Source organism: Piliocolobus tephrosceles, chromosome 15 (assembly GCF_002776525.5).
Source record: "Piliocolobus tephrosceles isolate RC106 chromosome 15, ASM277652v3, whole genome shotgun sequence".
NCBI lineage: Eukaryota > Metazoa > Chordata > Mammalia > Primates > Cercopithecidae > Piliocolobus > Piliocolobus tephrosceles.
In genome coordinates this window covers 29,352,139-29,364,276 of record NC_045448.1, presented here as the reverse complement: position 1 = coordinate 29,364,276, position 12,138 = coordinate 29,352,139, and the positions used below count along the sequence as shown (strand labels likewise).

Genomic DNA, 12,138 nt, shown 5'->3' with positions numbered 1-12,138 from the left:
ATCTCAAAAAAAAAAAAAAAAAAAAAAAAAAAAAAAAAAAAAACAGTCTAGAGTGTTTTAGGGGCTAGTTCTAAATGACATCAGGTGATCCATATCCCAGATAATGAATTTCAGAGAGCTGGTATAAAATTATATCTTCCTTGAGAACACATAGGCACATAGAAGGGAACAGCAGACATTGGGACCTACCGGAGGGCGGAAAATGGAAGGTGGGAGGAGGGAGAGGATCAGGGGCCCAAGAATGAAGTGTGGAGCCAGAAGAAGCCTAAGGCACTCTCAGACCTCAATTCTCAGTGTAGACTATTCATGAATAACTTTGAAGGCCCATATCCCACAGTCATCTGTCCCATGTACAGGCCTGGATTTGAACTTTGTGCTTCTGGGAAGTGGTGTGTGAAAGGAATTCTCTTAGGGAGGAAGCCCTACTGACCCCCCGCCAACCTAGCTTCTTTTGCCCCTGTGGCTCTTCATTTATTGCTGGCCTTGCAGGAAATTTTATAGTGTGTTTTGTTTTCGTTGTTTAATCAAAACTGGTTTATGTGTGGGGAAAAGAAAAATCACCATAATGTGATAGATTGAACCACAGTTCAAGTTGAAAAGGTGGTTAACCTATGATATGAGGCAATGTATGAGAAACATGTGGTTTGGGAGCAAGCCAGGAGCTTGTACAAATGTTTCTGCACTCATGAACTTGAAGATTTGTGAATGTCTCTGGACATCATCAGTCCTCACAGATGTCAAGGATCTATGTACCATACAAAAGAGGCCATCTGTTGAAATGGAACCAGTTAACAAGAATGTGACAGGGAGAAGGTATCAATTCCCAGAATGTTCTCATTTGATCATCATTAGGAAAACGGAATAAGAAACTACAAAATTCCAGATATCAGGCCCACTACAAATACTCCTGCAAAAATTTCTTGACCTGAAAAACATTCTTTGCATGTTAAAATCAAGAATCTCAACCTATAGATGTCTTCTCCCTTGCCCTGCAACTCCCTCTCACCTAAAAATATTCATCCCCCATAGCCTGTGTTGCATTTGCGGTGAGTCTGTTCCAGAGACCCATTCCTTGTCTGCTTTTCTACCTTTACGAAACCAATAGAGTTGACCTCCCTAAACTCTCTCTAATGATCCAGAAAGTTTCCGCTGGCAGGGCACCCTCTTAGAAGAGGGAGAAGATGAGTCTTCCTCTGATTCCCCAGAGAAAGTGGCTTGGCCCAGATACCTGGAGAAGTTCTCATGGTCCAGCTTCCTTCTTTCAGTGGCTCTAGGTCCAAGAACAGATGGTCTCCATGAGGAGACAAATGTTCTCTGTGTTTCTTCTCTGGGTCAGACCCCCTGTGGTCAACAACGGATGTGGAGGGATTGATATGGATGTGTAAGGCAGAGAATAGTGAAGAACAAGGTGATCTCAGTGTTTGCTTAGAACTTCTAAATTTCCTTCCCATAGAAAACAAATTCAGGTGCACATCAGTAGGCATAGACAAATTGCAGACATAAGAATCATCCTAAAATTATACTCATATTTAAAGGGAAGGGGTTACTTTAAAGGCATACTCAATGCCTATTTGATGTAGCCCAATGTCTAGGTTTTCTGGGGTCATTGCTTTGGTTAAGCCAGAAGAAGAGGGGATAAGAGGAGAAAAATGGTGTCTTTGAAGGAGGTGAATAGGGCTGGCGACATTACTGGCCGGAACTGTACGTAGGTCTGCAGGATGCCTGGTCTATTTTTCTGATAAGAACTTGGTCCCTTCATAATGAGGCATAGACAGAGCACAAGGGGAAACACAACTGTAGAACTCCACAGCTCTTCCTTGGTCCACTGCAGAGACGTGCCATTTTAGTTCATCTGGAGAAGCCTCAAGGAGACATGGGACAATTCTCTCCGCATAGGAGATAATATCTATCTGTGGGTGTCATCAAGACAGAGGCCATTCCTATATCCTCTCTACATCCTTACACTTACCACAGTGTGTGACACTAGGTCGGTGCTCAGTTCATCTCAGCTGATATGGACTAATGGCAAAAAGCTAACGCTGACAGAGCACTCGCCATGCACAAAGGCAAGTGTCAATGCCTTTATGTGTTACCTCATGCAAGCTTTATAATAATGCTGTAAAGCAGGGACTAGTATACTCATTTCACAGATGGGGAAACTGAAGCTCACAGAAGTTTCAAAACTTTCCAAGGTCATTGAGTTAGTGAAAGGTGGAGTCAAACTCAATTCCAAGTTGATCCGGTGACAAAGCCAGTATTTCTGTCTAGACACTTGATATGGTTTGGATTTGTGTCCTCCCCTCCCCACCACATTTCATGTTGAATTGTAATCCTCAATGTTGGAGGAGGCTTATGCCTGTAATCCCAACACTTTGTGAGGCTGAGGTGGGCGGATTACCTGAGGTATGGAGTTCGAGACCAGCCTGACCAACATGGAGAAACCCTGGCTCCACTAAAAATACAAAAAAAAAAAAAAAAAAAAGTAGCCGGGCGTGGTGGCGCAGGCCTGTAATCCCAGCTACTTGGGAGGCTGAAGCAGGAGAATTGCTTGAACCTGGGAGGCGGAGGTTGCAGTGAGCTGAGATTGCGCCACTGCACTCCAGCCTGGGCAACAAGAGCGAAACTCTGTCTCAAAAGACAAAAACAAAAACAAAAGTGTGCAGTGGCAGGGCACGGTGGTTCACACCTGTAATCCCAGCACTTTGGGAGGCCAAGGTGGGTGGATCACGAGGTCAAGAGATCGAGACCATCCTGGCCAACATGGTGAAATCCCGTCTCTACCAAAAATACAAAAATTAGCTGGGCATGGTGGTGGGTGCCTGTAGTCCCAGCTACCCGGGAGGTTGAGACAGAAGAATCACTTGAACCCAGGAAGCAGAGGTTACAGTAAGCCGAGATCGCGCCACTGCACTCCAGCCTGGTGACAGAGCAATACTCCGTCTTAAAAAAAAAATGGTGTGCAGCACCTTCCTCGTTGCTCTCTTCCTCCTGCTTTAGCCATGTAGGATGTGCCTGCTTCCCTTTTGCCTTCCACCGTGATTGCAAGTTTCCTAAGGCCTCCCCAGCCATGCTTCCTGTACAGCCTATGGAACCATGAGCCAATTAAACCTTTTTTCTTTATAAATTACCCAGTCTCAGGTATTTCTTTACAGCAGTGTGAGAATGGATTAATACAGTACTACTGTTGCTGTCTCTTGGATCTACCCCTCTGACTTCATATTCTCAGCTATGTGTCTTATTCTTCCTATATTCTTCATATATGCAGACTTGAACTTTGGCAGCAGCCAACTGGTCTCGCTAATACCATTCCATCTTCCACACGTTGCCAGATAAATCTCCTCAATATTACTCCTTCCCTTGTGGCACTTTCATGTGACACAGGTCATTTCTTATTGCCTCCCACATCAGAAAATAATAGAATAAGGGGCCTAGACTGGACCACCTCACTCATTTCCTGGGGCCAGGAAATGTCATTTGCAACTACAGAAATTCTCCTTGGAAGACTTTATTCTCTACATCTAAATTTAGTAGGTGTTTTATAATCATTTCCCATTTAATCATTTTGGAACCCTAACTTGAAGTTCAAGACCTTGTCTTACATTTCTTTTATTTCTCCAGGGAGCAGCTAGCATGGTGCTAAACACACAGAAAACACCACACAAATACACGTTGACTGATTGGTTAATCAATCAATTGATAAATGCTGCACCTTCTTTTATAGCTTTGGGCTATTACCCTACTACTTCCAAAAGAAAGTAGCTGTGAGTAGAAATGGCTCAGAATAGGTTTTTCCCTGAAAGACCAGTGAAAGAGCAGCTTACACAATCAGCACAGACAAGAGAGACATCAGCCCCCAGAGACACCCATGCCTGGCTCCCAGGGAGACCTTAGCCCATTCACAAAAACCTGTCTTGAGCAGACAACCCAGAGCAATAGGATCACACAGGACACTCACTGGGACCCCTCAGGCTCAGAGGTGCCTACAGAAACACATATGTCAGAACGGGAAAGACTAGCTTCTTGAAAGGGATTTGAAAAGGACCAGGGTGCCAGGCGTGGTGGCTCATGCCTGTAATCCCAGCACTTTGGGAGGCCAAGGTGGGCGGATCACCTGAGGTCAGGAGTTCGAGACCAGCCTGGCCAACATGATGAAACCCCGTCTTTACTAAAAATACAAAACAAAAAGAAAAAAAAAATAGCCAGGCATGGTGGCATGCACCTGTAGTCTCAGCTACTCGGGAGGCTGAGGCAGAAGCTTGAACCTGGGAGGCAGAGGTTGCAGTGAGCTGAGATGGTACCACTGTACTCCATCCTGGGCAACAGAACAAGACTCTGCAAAAAAAAAAAAAAAAAAAGAAAGGAAAAAAGAGAAAAAGGGGGGAGGGAGAGAGGGAGAGAGAGGGAGGGAGGGAGGGGAGGGGAGGGGAGGATCAGCGTGGCTCCGAATAGCTCATAAAAATGCATGGCATTGCAAAACCTCATCTAGCACTTCCACACACTAGGCCCTGTTCTAAGCATGGGCATGGTACATATATTAACTCATTCAATCCTTACAACAATGCTATGAAGTATGTAATATTATTATTATCATTATTATTCCCATTATCTGGATAGAGAAATCAGGGCACGGAGACCTAAGTAATTTCCCCAAAGTCACACAGCTGGTATTGAAATGGAGCCATCTGGCTCCAAAATCCATGTTCTTAGCTACCACACCTTGCTGTGTGCATAGAAGATCTCTGCTGGAAAGGACACCAGAAACATCGAATCTGTCTCCCTTGCCATGTAGAAATTGAATGAACACAGACCCAAAGATTTTCCTTGAAATGTGATACACTAAATTACTGACCAGCCCAAGGTGCTTTCTGCCTCCACCTTATGGTTGTCAAGTTCTCAATTTTTCTAAGAAATAAATTCAGTATTTCCCTTTCCCAACTTGGATTGGTCAGAGGCAGTTGAGATGGACCACTGCCACCAGTCAACATGAAGACAAGGAGCTGCAAAGGAGCTCCCCCATGAAAAACAAGGAGATGCGATAGCTCCTGTGTGAGCCTACATACATTTTAAAGGAGGCCTCTACAGCTCCTCTTCTCTTTCATGAACCTACAAGAAACACATCTGAGGTTTCCCAGGCCACAGCCACATTCAGCTCACTAACAGATTTCTCAAAAGAAGTAATCTTCTTGGTTCCTTACTCTACTGAGATAATTTCATACACATTGCTTCTGATTCATTCATTAGAGAGGATGTCATAACCTTCAACTTACCCAAGAGAAGTTATTTCTCTAACTTCTCTGGCTCAGGAAGGTGAAGGAATCCAAAGTATCAAATGCAGTCCCATGATTATGGATACCTTGAAACACATGTCCCCAAAGAGTTGGAGATGCACAAACACCATTTTTTAACTTCTCCGGGGCTAAAATGGGGGTATTTGAACTCGACCCATGGTCTTCAAACCTTTTCTAGAGACTGAAGCCTTAATTAAAACAAAGTCTTATATGGAAGCCCAGTATATAAAATGATACTAGTACAGTTCTCTTTGGGGAAACCCAGAACCCGCCTGCTCCACAGCCCTTGACATTCCCCCTCAATGGGGCTTCACGTAATACATTTTAAGAACCACTGGACAGTCTGATTCTCAGCTCTCTCTTTTTTTTTTTTTTTTTTTTTTTTTTTTTTTGAGATATAGTCTCACTCTGTCTCCCAGGCTGGAGTACAGTAGCGCCATCTCAGCTCACTGCAACCTCCGCCTCCTGGGTTCAAGAGATTGTCCTGCCTCAACCTCCTGAGTAGCTGGGATTACAGGCGCACGCCACCACACCTGGCTAATTTTTGTATTTTTAGTAGAGACAGGGTTTCACCATGTTGGTCAGGCTGCTCTCAAACTACTGACTTTGTGATCTGCCCACCTTGGCCTCCCAAAGTGCTGGGATTACAAGTATGAGCCACCGCACCCGGCCTCAGCTCTCCTATTAACTCCGGTTTTTATGATCTGGTCCTGGATGTTACACTATTTAAAATATGAAAACCAAAAATAGGTAGATTAACTGTATCTTCTTTAAAAAGCTAGGGCTTAGTACAAGGCTATTAGACTTTGAATATGGGCCATTTTCACAAAAGGCAAGTTCTCATCCAGGTGGGTCTTGGCTTTGAGGTGCTGGGTATGTAGCTAGTATAAATATTTCCAGGAAAAAATGGGTAGCATCCCCTAACCTTGTCCCCCCTCTCTCTCCTCCTTCTCCACCAAAGACAATGGAGGATATCTTTCTTAGCCTGAAAGGGGACAAGAGGAAATGAGAGAAGCTGAACAAATAAATTCAGATCTTTGGCCAACCATGTGGAACGAATCAACATCTAGAGTAGGCTCCAAAATCCAGCTGGGTAAATGAGGGATTACTTCATGGGCTCCTGGCAGCCTGACCCAAACTGGGCATTTTCTCTTCCAACAGCAAGCAATGCCTCAGCAGGATCCTCAGTCTGTGCTTGTAAAATGTAGATCACAGTGGCACTCTGTCTTGGGGCTGCCAGGAGAAAACTCTGTATGTAGTGGGCTCAGCTATCCATCCATCCTTGCATCCACTCATCCATGCCACAGACATTTTCTGAGAAAGTACTAAACTGGGTGCATACTGACATTAATATAAAATAGTTGTTTCTGTCTTAGGACTGAATTTTGGTGTGGTTGCTTTAACATTTCCATTCCACTCTGCATAGAACTGTTCCTTAAAGGTCATCTTTGACTTATATTTAATTTGCACCCTAAACCTAAGAGTTGTGAGAGTTAGTGCAAAGTAAGTGCAAATCTTACAAAGAGTTTGTAAGAGTTAAAGAAAGAGGAAAGAAACACAAAATGCAGCTCAACAGTTAAAAACAGATTTATTTTATAGAAAATAAACCTGAGAGGGGCTTCTGGCCGATTTTGGTCAGGAACACTTTCTCTTACAGATCAAGAGTATATATTAGTCTTAGGTTGAGTGGGCTTATCAGAAGCTTGGAATGTTTCTGTGTAGGGGAGAAGTTTTATCGGGGGGTTGGAATTTCTCTAGATGGAGGGGAGGTTATCTTGGGGCTGACATCTTTCCAGTCAGAGAGAGACTATCTCGGGGCTAGCATGTCTCTGGTTGGGGAGGAGTTTGGAATGTTTCTTGTCAGAGATGTTATGTGTGGTTTATGGTCATGCTGACCTTGGCCATTAGGCTGATGTCCTTTGGATTTAGGTGGTTTTTGATTAAGGTGAACTTTAGGATAAGGTGCTTGTCCAAGATGGCAGTGTTCCTCCTCTGTCAGTATTGAATAGGTGTTCCATTCCTGAAGATGTCTTCCTCCAAGGTAGTTCCAACATTCCTTTCTCAGAAAGACCACAGAATGAGCGCTGAACCAGAATCAGAAAACATGGATTTAAGTCACCTTCCTACTCTTACTTGCCATAGACTAGCCATCACTCCAAATCATTAAAGATTTCCCTCATAACTGGAACATAGATTGGGGTTTTTCTTTTTTCATTTAAAATAGGGATAACAGCGTATCAATAGTTGTCTCAAAATTGACCTCATGCTGAGGATCAGTGAGAAGGTGGCTGTGGAGGTGCCTTGTAAATGATGCCATGAGCTACTTAACCTCCCTGGTCCTCGCCTCACCTGAAGCTTTTGAAAACTAACCTGCTTCTTTGATGCTGCTATTTCTCGTGAAGAAATTATCATTCACAATAACAAACTGGCTCCTCTGAGGCCTCCTGCAAAGCTTTGTGATGTTAATTATTGACCTAATGCCAAGAGGGTGATGAGAACCACACACTGCCAACCTGGGGAGCTGCCACCACCTGGATCAGTCACTTCAGGGGACTCAATCAGCCATGCAATGGTGGGCTTTATTGCTTGGAAATGATCACCAAGGAGAAATCGCAGTCACGACCTTAGTATCTTCACTTAGTTCTTGTGCCTAACTCCAGGTGGATGTTCAACTCCATTTTCAAAACGCTCTCCTTCCTAACTCCCTATTTCCAAAATCTCCTGTCCTTAACTTACTGTGGACTGAACCATTTAAAAGATAAGCATGAAAATTATTATTTCATCAGCCACTGAGATCTGCTTGCATTTCTCAAACGTCCCTCCCTAGCTCAAGCTTTGGTTCCATCTGTGCCCCCCTGCAGTGCACTCTCCATCTTTCAAAGACCCGCACATCTTTCAAACCCCAGCTCAAACAGTATTTTCTCTAAGTCTCCGCTCAGAATTGTTTCCATGTATGTCTATTTTAGAACCATCTACTTCTCTCCACAGTTATTTATGTGTCTCACTCAATAGATGCTAAGTTCCTAAAATCAAAGACTGTCTTTTTTTTAAATCTCTGTATCCCAATTAGCAGCAAAGTGCCTTTTTTTTTTTTTCATGGCAAGCACCAATAAAGGTTTGCTTATTCCAATGCAGGAGAAAGATTAGAGGCTTTGGAATCAGACTGAATGAATTTGGAATGCCAGCTCCATCACTTACCACCTTTTTGAGCTTGGAAAAGTTTCCTAAATCTATGAGTTTTCATTTTCTCATCAGGAAATACATAATTATAGGTTTGTTGGGAAATTAAAACAGATATTGCATGCAGAGCTCCTAGCACAATGCTTGGCACAATACATGTTCTCATCCTCTCTCTGGCATCCCTTGACTAAGCTGAATCTCTTAATTCTAGAACCAGAGCTGAATAATTCGGCACAACTATCCTGGGGTATGTTTACAGGTTCACACCCGCCTTTTGCCTTTCTATCTGTGCCTTGCCAGAGCCATTAAGCAAAGGGAAAATTTACCTCTTTTCCAGCAGAGATTCTGATAGCCCAGACTTGCTTTCTGATTGCAAAGGCAGCTGCTTCTCTTGCCTCCTAAGACCTATGCTCTTATGCCTGATAAAGTCATTTTGTTTTTACCTTGGTGACTGGGTGCAAAGAGTCCTTTGTGCCACACAAAAGAGTAATCCTGCTTTATTCTATAGAGGTAGTTGGAGGCAGGAGAGAGATCTTTTCAAATGACTGTCACACCGCCTCCCTTGAGAAAGACTGGAATCCAAAATAGTCAGGCGAAAGCAGGCGGAACCAGGAAGGAAATTCGCTGGTCTTTCCTTTCTCCACCAGTGCCTAGCTACCGTTGGCAAAGAAGTTCTTACTTTGGAATGGCTTATCCATAATTATTGATAAAGCCAGTTTTTAACTGCCCCACAAAGTGCTTAGAAACAATGCCTGCTTGGGCAACTATTTTAAATATTCGATCATTGGAAATTGCCCAGAAATGGGGGCAGACACAAAAGGTTTTTAAATATAAATAAATAAAGAATGAGTGTGCCGAGGTCATTGTACTCCCAGAAGAAAATTACTTTCAAATTACAACTACATAAAGGAAATAATTGAAAAGATTAATCACACTAAAATAATTAGTCTATTTTACAAGTAATTTGGAGCAATACTCAGTCATTGACATCAATGTCTAGTAGTAAAATAGTAATGAATTGCATTCTCTGACTAATGTATTTATTTTATTAATGGTAATAAATGGTGTTGTTACCGCTTATAAATATTTCATAACTTTTAATTCATTAGAATGTTCAATGAATTTCCAAAAGTATTTATTAGTTTTACATAATCCTTAGTATTCATTGTGCAATTGCCATTCTGCCTGGGTAATTAAAAATATTATTGTTTTGGGTAATGGGACTCCATTTGAATGTGAAGGATTAGACTCCAGTTATTAATGAGACGGATGCTCCAGCTGGTGATGGGGAAGGGGCTTGGGAAGATGTTTTCTCTTTAGGTCACTAAGACCTCTCTGGAATCATTCCTTAAAAAAAACCGTGGGTGTGAAGCAAACAGGGTGGACTCAGATAAATTCATTCCAGATATGATCAGAGAAATGTCACTTTAGACATTGGTTCCGATCCACCACCTCTCCCACACCCTCTCTGTCTTCCTGAAACAACTGACAGCAGGATTCAAACTTTCCAACCTCGCCTCCTCTATCCGTTTTATTCTCCAACATTACAGATCATAAGGGGTAAAATGGCCAAAAAGATGCAACAGAAAGAAAAGCAAGGGACACAGCAGCATGGACAGTGGATAGAAGATATAGGACTTGGAGAAGAAAAACATGGATTTGAATTCTGAGTCATTTGGATGCTATGTGTCCATTACATCCTGTGGTACCAGATAATTCATGTGTGAAATGAAGACAGTGATACCTATCCCTGGGTCCATGTGAGGATTAAATAGGATACTGTGTGCCTCACCTGACACAGTGCCTGGAACCTAGTGGAAAATCAAACTGGGTTAGCTCTACCATTCCCTGTGTCCAAATTGTAGGTCATGGTATTATTGGCCCAATGACCTTGGCAGCTCTTCATTAACTAACAATTGATAGAAACAATTGGTATGAGTCATGAAGAAAAACTGGACCAACAGTGAATTAGTACAACTCAGGATCTGTGAAGTGAAATGGTATCCCCTGGAAGAGGGACTAGATGACTCAACTCTCAGCACCAACTCTGTAGGTCTGAGATTCAGCTCATTGTAGTACCTCTAGAGCCTCTCCATACAGGAGGCTAAAGGCATTTGGCTGTGGGCAGGTTGAGAGGGACCAACAGGTGGGTTGGGGTAAACTGGGGCCAGTACTCACACTTAGATGTTTGCACCTGCAGGATGTGTAGCCATGATCCGAAAGCATGCAAACCCAAAGAATCAGCATGGCTCATATTTCCAGAGCTTCAGTTTTATCAAAAGATTGGAGGGGAGGAATATTTTTTAATTTAAACTAGCATGGCTATGTATTGAGTTCCAGTGCGATCTGCACGCAAATGTTAAGATAAAGCATCAAAGACCTTCCCTGCTCATGGTGATTCCCTATAGTTTGAGTGGTGGCTTTATTCTTCTCTGCCATTTGGGACACATCAGAGGGGACAATGGTAAGGCACCACTCCAGAGGGGACAGAGGAACATGAGGAGGAGGTGCAGCCAGGCCTGGGATCACCAGCTGGAGAGGAGAGCCAGAGGGGAGTGTGTCTTCTCAGTGCAAGCCATTGGCAGGTGCAATGGTGGGCAGGATCCCGAGGTGACACCAGAGACTAGCAGTGGGGTCCATCCTCCCAAATCAGGCAGAGAAGGGCTCAGTTTCTAATCTGACATATCAAGTCAGAACCAGACCCACCAAACATTGGATGTAAAAGTCTCTTGTGCATTGGCCTAAAGTTCATAAATGTCCCCAAGGACAGGATTGATCTTGTTGATTTGTTTTGTTTGTTTACTGGGTGGGGTGGGGTGGCGTGGGGAGAGGTAAACAAGGACTGAACCTTTAGCTGAAGATCCTGAAGACATTTTACTTCCTTCCTACCCAGACCCCTAGACAGAGCTCCTCACACCAGGATCTGTGGGAACCTCATGCTGAAGTCTTCCAGAGTGAAGGGCTTTGTGCAGGGAGTGAGGGAGCCTTTTGCTAACTGAAGGGCATAGCCTAGGAGTACCAGAAAGTGCACTGCTGGGATTTGATGATGGTTCTCTTTTTACTCTGGTTATTTTAAAGTTCTGGCATTTTCTGTCTTCAAGTTATGCTGAGAGCATGGTTTTTGTGGAACTTTATTTTGCCCTTCTGGTTGAGATCTGTTTGGGGAGGAAACAGTGGCAGACAGTTGCTGGGCAGCGGCCCAGAAGGCCCCTCAATGCACGATTTTCAAACCATAGAGCAAATGGTTTCGGAGATCCCTCCTTCCCTCAGCTCCAACATTATGGAGTTCTATGATCAGCATTTGGGTGGATATAAAGTCTTTCAGCTTTTGCTGCTTCTGCTTCTTCCTTTAGCTCTTAGCCAGCATTTTGTATCTACAAAATGACTAACAAACATTGACTAATTACCTCTCATTAATCATTTATACCACTGGTAGCCCAGGGTCTTATCATTTCCCTCAAGAACACGGGTGCAATATCCTGTCTGGATCCCAAGTCTCACGTCTAGGGGATGATGGACCAACGTGGCAGCCCTGGATCCTCCTGAGCTCACAGGGGAAGTGGGCCGGAAGGTGGGCACGGGCTCTGTGAGGCTACAACCCCACTAGGATGCCTTTCTGCTCTAATTAACAGGAAGGGCGAGCCACATGGCCGGCCAATGGTAGCTAAGA

At 43.6% G+C, this 12,138-nt stretch overlaps 1 protein-coding gene across 1 annotated transcript in view; it reads left to right on the top strand.

Moving 5' to 3' along the window:
* ALK (ALK receptor tyrosine kinase) overlaps positions 1-12,138 on the top strand; it is a 761,479-nt gene that overhangs the window by 562,692 nt on the left and 186,649 nt on the right. The window lies entirely within an intron of this gene.